This window comes from Symphodus melops (genome assembly GCF_947650265.1).
Source record: "Symphodus melops genome assembly, chromosome: 6".
NCBI lineage: Eukaryota > Metazoa > Chordata > Actinopteri > Labriformes > Labridae > Symphodus > Symphodus melops.
Genome location: NC_136696.1, coordinates 4,814,231 through 4,821,596, shown reverse-complemented (window position 1 = coordinate 4,821,596; position 7,366 = coordinate 4,814,231). Strand labels below are relative to the sequence as shown.

Below are 7,366 nucleotides of genomic sequence, written 5' to 3'. Positions count from 1 at the left end.
CGTAAAATTACGGTAAACATTTTCTTCATTTACTATCGATACTGTTGATTTTACGGTTAAAAAATGTGCCTCATTCCATATTTTACTGTTAAAAAAAAAAGTTTGAACCTTTAAAAAAAATTTGTTTTACTTGAAAATTTACATGGAAATACCGCATAAAATAAAGTTTGTTTCATGGCATATGACGGTTTTTTGCTTGACAATTAACAGTCTAAAATATAAACTACTAATTTATTCTGTAAAAATTCCCAAAAATTACTGCAAATATTAAGGTTTGCACAGAAATTCCCCTCAAAAATTACAGTAAATCAATGTCTATTAGTAATAGCAATGAGTGCTAGTGCTGCTAATGTTACGGTTAAAAATGGTGTTTTAGTCCATATTTTACTGTAAAAGCATGTTCATTAATTGTATAATTAGTACTATGAATTATAAACTACTGCTTAAATCCATCAATGTAAAAATCTAACAAAAGATGTTTGAAGCATACTTTACTTCTCTATATTTATCAGAGTAGAATCAGAACATAATATAAAATAAAAAAGATCACGTGTAAAGAAAAAAATTAATATACTTTGAATATTCAGCCAAATTAGCATTTCCACTGTTATCATTCATTCTGTTCTGTAAACTTAAAACAAAGAGCATGAATTAATATTGTCAAATTACTTAATGTACTAAAACAGCAACACAAAAAATATCCACCTTAAACTTTTCAAATATATAAACTCTTTATTTGATATTTGTGAGGTTGTAAATATCAAATATTTGAAGTTTTACATATCACAAAATATCTATGAATAACATCATAACATCATCTATAAAAACATCATGTAAGAAATGTTCACTTTGAAACTGTTTCAATTTCAAACTTGTGTAGTAGCTGAAGACACAATTTGCCAAGAAACCTTGAGACTTAATTTGAGAACATTTAAGTGCATTTTTTGGTACAAATATAACCACAAAGTGACATCAGTCTACATACAGGGTATCATTTTCACGTCATCAAAATAAAATCATCCCTGAAGGGGAGCAAAATTTCAAATCTTGCATCATAAAGCTAAAGAATATACAATCTCTATGACTGCAAGGAATTGTAACACTTCACTTGAGAGCTTTACCATTTTTAAGACAATTCTGGAACTAGCAACAACATGTACAAACTGTACCAGACAATTTATCTAGTAAAAATATAGCTTTTGTAAAACTTTCAGAAATTTAACTCTAACAACAAAATATCTGCATTTTATATAACATCCAGTGTACCTTTTATCATATCATCCCTCAGCATCACTGGTAGGTCCACTCGTGGTCAGCAAGGTCTGAGATCAGAGTGAGGACCCTGGGATTGACTGAGAACACTTTCTTCTTCTTCTTATTCCACTCGACTTTGGTGCCTTTCTCAGGATTTATTGAAAAGAAACACCTTTAAGAAGGAAGGAAGGAAGGAAGGAAGGAACCGATGGGTCATCAAATGCAGTGTATTTTCTAATATTATAAAAAGAAAGAAATTTTACCATTGGAGGAACTCCAGTGTAGACCGTAGTTCCACTGGGTAGTGTATGTTGAAGCAGTAGTAACTGCCAAACATCAGGCAGATGGCAGATGTGAAGGAAGTGATGTGGTTGTTGACAATCTCTTGGTCGATGCTCAACATAAATGTCTCAGTGGCAAAGCAGGAGGACCCTAAAAATACAAGAGACAAGAGCTTCAATATCAGCCATAAATACAAATCCAGTGGTACTTATTTCTTACAGGTTTGGTTCAGTTTACTTACCACACACAATAAGGCAGGGTGTTGGTGGAACATCCTTCATCTGAACCTCCTCAGCAAGGCTTGTCTTCTCAACGAAATGGAACTGATGCTCTTCTTTCTCATCAAAATGAGCCAGTAAAAGAAGCACCATCTGTATGATTTCTTCTGAACAACCAGTGGACTGACCTCTTTCAGTTTCCTGCTTGAGAAGAGCATCCAGAACTTGTTTATGTGCATCAACACGTTTGAAGAAGTTTAGCAGACGTGCCCCCTTTTTGTCCACATTGGCAAGGAAGGACTCGATCAAACTAATGCCAGTCAGTTCCTGGAAGTGTGCTGCCATACCAACTTCCTTAAACAAAAATGGCCATTCCTGGCATAATTTCTGGATGCTTGCACCTTTATTGATCTCTTTGCGCTGTGTGAAATAGGTGGACTTGATTAATTCTTTCACAGCATCTGAATTGTAGTTCATCTCATCAAACATCTTCATTTGTTCTTTTTTTTTCTAGCTGACTCTCCACAGTCTCAGGGAGTGGCAAATGTTTCGGCTCCCAGTTGACACAGCCATACGTGTCCTGAACACTTGCTCTTTGTTCAGCAGTTATTTCATCGGTGTCATCATCTGATGCTACTTTGCGTTTCTTTATCTTTGGTGTGTCAGGTCGTTTGACATTTTCAACTCTTGACTGGAGCTGCTTTACCAGGGAATGGTATCCAAGTCCAATAACATCACCATCAATCACATCTTGAAGAGACTTTGGATACCTGGCCACCATCCTTTTTGCTATCTCTGTGGTGTTGTGTTTGGTTGGATTCTTACAAATCTTCATCATCTCAGAGACCACAGTCCTCACCATTTCTCGTCGTAGTCGGGCACTTGGCCTTTTCTGTCTTTCCAAACTCTGTACCAACTCTTCAGGGAGCTTCTGCCATGGTATCTGAAAATTGTCTACCCAGTTTGGTGCAAGTGCATAACAGTTTCCTGAAGGTGATGATGTAGCTGTGGATGATGCTGGTGAGGCAGTGACTGAGGATGGAGAAGGAGAGGAAAGGAGAGACACTGGAGAGGAACATGCCGGGGCTGGAGTTGGAGTGGATGAGTCTGTAAAAGTACAACAAAAAAACATTTGAAAGCATTATACCTTGAATGTTTTTCTCCTCTGTAACAGAATGTAACATACTTATAAATTTCTAGATAATTTGTTGAGTGGTTCCCAAACTTTTCCCACTCATGGCCCACTCAAACTCACCATTTTGGGCCCAGGCAGCAACCAGTCGTCTGGCTTGTATTGGCCTTAATACTGGCAGCAAGTCTCCCTCTGTAATGTACACTAAATCAGCTGTTGTATCGGCACCAAGTGCCTTCAAAGTATCTTCTACTGTCTTGACAACGCAATCAGGAAGATCCGGTAGCACTGCTGCTACAGCATCACACAGCTTCTCTGGCATCTGTGACTGAGCCATATCTGTTAAGACACAGACAAGAGAATTTAGCATATGGCCCACTGTAATTAAAGCACTTAGTGTGAAAAGAGACTGTGCTTCAGTGGGACAATCTGGTTTCCGTTTTGTATGTAATATGATAAAGGCCACATGTCAACCAGGTCACTAACAAGTCTGCAATCTAATCTTCCAGTGTCCTTTTTTACAGTGTACATGTGGTAGTGTGAAAGAAATTCCCCATCATGCACTCTCATGAGAAAATGAAGTGCAAATTCATCTTTCACAAGAATGAGGATGATTTCACCAAACTCGATGGAATCATCATTCTTAGTGACAACAAATTGGCCCTTCTTGTAAATGATCCCATTATACTGCACGTTAACATGAATTGTTGTATTTCTTTCAGTGAAGCCAAAATGGAGGACTGTGCCTTTAACTTGCTCACTGTAAAGCTCTGAGTAAAATGGTGAGCTGTCTTTTATTTGCAAGGCTGGAGGACTTACTGACCCAGCAGAAAGAAAGGCCTGAAACATCTGATGCCTCTCTGAAAGAGTCAAACACAGATTTTTGAAATTCTTCAGATGCCTTGTACATCTTTTGAAGTAACTATGTTTGCTCTCAAACCGCATAGTCCATAGCCTGATGAGTGGGCCAAATTTCAGAATCAGTCCTGAATAATGCCGCAAATAATGATGTTTAGGTCTCAAGTTGATTTCTGGAAATAGTGTCTTCCTGGTTTCCAAATATTCTTGGATGAGTACATCCAGATAAGCGACCTGAGCTATGGAAATTTGCTGAGCACAAATCAGGTCAACAATGTCCTTAAGCTGCAAAATTAACTGCCACACACTATCTTGGGGGTCCTGCACTTTGTCTCCAATTATAAGAGGCAACAGTCTCAAGAAGTTCCAGTTTTGGACAGCATGTCCACTCAGTTTTAGTGTTTGAGGACTGACCTCACAAGGTTTGGAACAAGCATCTGTTGCTTTGTATTCAAACTGCTTGATTCGCCTGTTCAAAATTGTGTAGGTGAACCATTTCTTTTTGTTGATGAAGTATTTGAGGCAAATAGCAACATCATACGAGAGGACACCCTCAAAGATGTCATGACCGAGACAGGGAGGCAGGCCAGGTGAACAAACATCAAAGTTTTGCAAAGTATTAAATACCGACCTGAACTTTATCCCTTGTACTTGTGGCGAATCCTCCTTCTCCAGCTGTTCAATGGCAGATCTGTATATTTCTGGAGTCCGCTCCAGTCCACAGATGTTAGGATCAGCACCCTGAAATTCAGTTCGAGAAATCAGACAATATCTGCAGAAGTACTCGGAAGAACTGAAATTTTCTGTAAAACCACCAATTGCGTGAGAGCCCAGGTTGTCTCCAGCAATGCAGTAGAGAGCTCCCTTTACTACAGGTTCATCTCCTATTGTTATCCCATTTTCCTCCAGTTGTTTCAGATCAGTAAGCAGTTCAGAAAAAACCTTGGCATGGCCAAACTCCTTAAAATCTTTCTCTCTACACAATAAAACCAGCTGCATGTGGTCAACATTTGATCGCACATGGGGGGGCATGTTGAGTAGAGAGAAGTACACAGCCAAAACCTTGTGCTTCTTTTTTGCAGAACCTAATGGGTTCACAACTTCGAACGCATCCTGGTATAAAACCAGCTTGAGACAGTTTGGGTTTTCCTGAAAAAATGTGTTTGACACAAACACCTTACCATCACAACTGTCAGAGAGAACATCTGTTTTGGAAACATCATTAGGATCCACTGACATGAGGCCCTGCCAAAAACCAGACTCCAGCATACCCTTTAAAGTGTCTAGCACAGGAATATAATAGGCACACCTCTCTGTCCTGTTCTCATCTCTGCCCAACAACACTTTTTTGGGCTCCACATATTTGAACATGTCTTTAAAGCTCTGGGCCCTTGAGTAAGCAGTTCTCATGGGCCCTCTGTGGCAAGCTGTAAACAAGTCAGATTGTTTAATTGTGTCACAGATTTTTACAATGTCTTCATCTGAAGCTGACATATCTTTTAGAAGTAAGTTAAGTTGATTCAAAGTATATGTCTGTCCCAACTCGTGTATATTCTGTATTTCTTCAACAATGTTTTGAATGGTAGACACTGGAAGAAGATGCTGTCCCTGCAGTTTTATGTAAAACATACATATATTTCTCAGATACAGGTCACTGAAATTAGACCCATCCCCAATAATGTTTTCAGCATCTGACATGCTGGCAGCTCCCTGTGTGCTAGCACTTGTAGTGGGACTCTCACACTGTGTATCTTTGGTTGATGGACAAATCACATTTTCTGACCAATGTCTGTGCTTTCTGGACATGTGAGAGGTAAAGGACGTTTTTGCAGTGAACACATTTTTGCATCCTCTCACTGGGCAAGCTACATGACGCCCTTCTGCTATGTGCTCCTTTAAGTGAGCGACCAACGATTTAGTTCCCTCACACTGGCGTTCGCAAAGTGAGATGGTGCATTTTAATGGCGCTAAAGTCGTATCCTGAGTAACTGTTGGTGTACTGCTGTGGTGACGATAGAAGTGCGACTTTAACGCGGTATATCCAGAAAACACCTGCTAACAACTTGTTCCAACACATTTGAAAACACGTCGGGGTTCATTGCAGTGCAGTTTGCAATGTAAAACATAGGCTTTTACAGACGTAACGTTTTCTCCACATACATTACAGGAATACATATTCAACAGTCAAAAACACACAGAGCTTATATCCACAACACGAGCAGCGTAGTTAGCTAACCGGAGGCTTCAGCACAGACGGACCCGCTTTAGCTTGATGCTAAGCGGCTAACTACACAGCGCATTTTTTTTAAAGCAGTCAAACTGATTAAACGATTGCTAATAATTCACTCGGTCTCTTTAATTGGTGTTGCTGTACTTACCGAGGTGTACTGACGACAGGCTTTGGCTGGAAATCATAAAAAAGTCCAGACGCTGATGAAAGCTGCTCCTCTGGTGAAGACCGTGAACCGGAGTGTGTCAGAGGTTAACGTACGATGCGTCAGATGCGATGCGCTGATTGGCCCGTTTTGAATTTCAGGCGCGCTGTCAAAGAATGCAGTCTGTCGAACGAACTGTAGGGGGGCATACGACTTCTACTCAGTTTAGATAGATAGATCAGATTAATGTTTTAAAACAAATGTGTGTGTGTGTGTGTGTGTATATATATATATAATACAAAAGTTCATATGAGAGTTATTTTCAAGATATGAATTTAAACAACATTTTAAAACATTTAAAGGCAAACTGTTGTCTTAGGATAGATATTGTTAATATAATTCATTGTAAAGGGAAATAAACAGGCTCTTCAACCATATGAAAAACAATGACAATTAGCATTGTAACAACAGAGAAATAATCTAAATAAAGTTAAAAATTAAAAATTAAAAATAAAGTTTTCAGTTGTTCGGTTATCAGCACAATAGTATAGTACAATAGTAGTTACAAACTGCATTCTTTATGAGAAATGAATGTAAAAACTGTAGTGTGACCTGTTATAAATATTACAGTATGTTTCAGTGATCAGCACAACAGTACATACATTTAACTGTGAAATATTGTATTCTTTTCAAGAAATAAATGCAAAAATCACAGTATTGAATGTTATACATATTACGGCATTTTTCCATTAAAAAAAACTGTGCAAGAGTAGGGAAACGTATTTTTTCAAGAGAAAAAATGTAAAAAACACAGTTTTTTCCTGATTAACTTATTTACGGTGATTCTGTGTTATATAAACAGTATCAAACTGTTTTTGAGATTTACAGATTTTTATTGTCACGATTGACAGTTTTTCACCGCAAAATTTACGAACATTTCTTACAGTGCAGTGTTTTCAGTTTTACCAGTGTCTTCAGTGTTTTGTTGTTTTTAATTTTGTTTTGGTAGATAAGTTTTCTTTTTGAACTTCTAGTTTAAATAAATAATTTTTAGTTTTCTGCAATTGGATCCTCCTCGCGGGTTTTTTCATCGAACCCTGACAGATTCAAAGAAAAGGTTTTTTTAATCTGCATGAGGAAGCCACCTGTTGGACAAACTCTGATCCCTGTTCATGCTCAAACATGAGTGAAATGATGGGCATTGTACGAGTCATCAAAACAAGTTCTGGAAAAAGAAATATTTTTAT

The 7,366-nt window shown here is 38.1% G+C and overlaps 2 long non-coding RNA genes across 2 annotated transcripts; both read right to left on the bottom strand.

Annotated features, from left to right (window-relative positions):
* Positions 1 to 706: 706 nt before the first annotated feature.
* LOC306825211 lies at positions 707 to 1,979 on the bottom strand. Its single transcript, XR_013779233.1, has 3 exons — positions 1,778 to 1,979; positions 1,518 to 1,686; positions 707 to 1,426 (listed from the first exon to the last, which is right to left on the bottom strand). It is a non-coding gene; the product is annotated as an uncharacterized lncRNA (long non-coding RNA).
* Positions 1,980 to 1,987: 8 nt separating this feature from the next.
* LOC306825210 lies at positions 1,988 to 6,210 on the bottom strand. The gene is made up of 4 exons (XR_013779232.1): positions 6,123 to 6,210; positions 4,376 to 4,485; positions 3,010 to 3,225; positions 1,988 to 2,861 (listed from the first exon to the last, which is right to left on the bottom strand). It is a non-coding gene; the product is annotated as an uncharacterized lncRNA (long non-coding RNA).
* Positions 6,211 to 7,366: the final 1,156 nt, after the last annotated feature.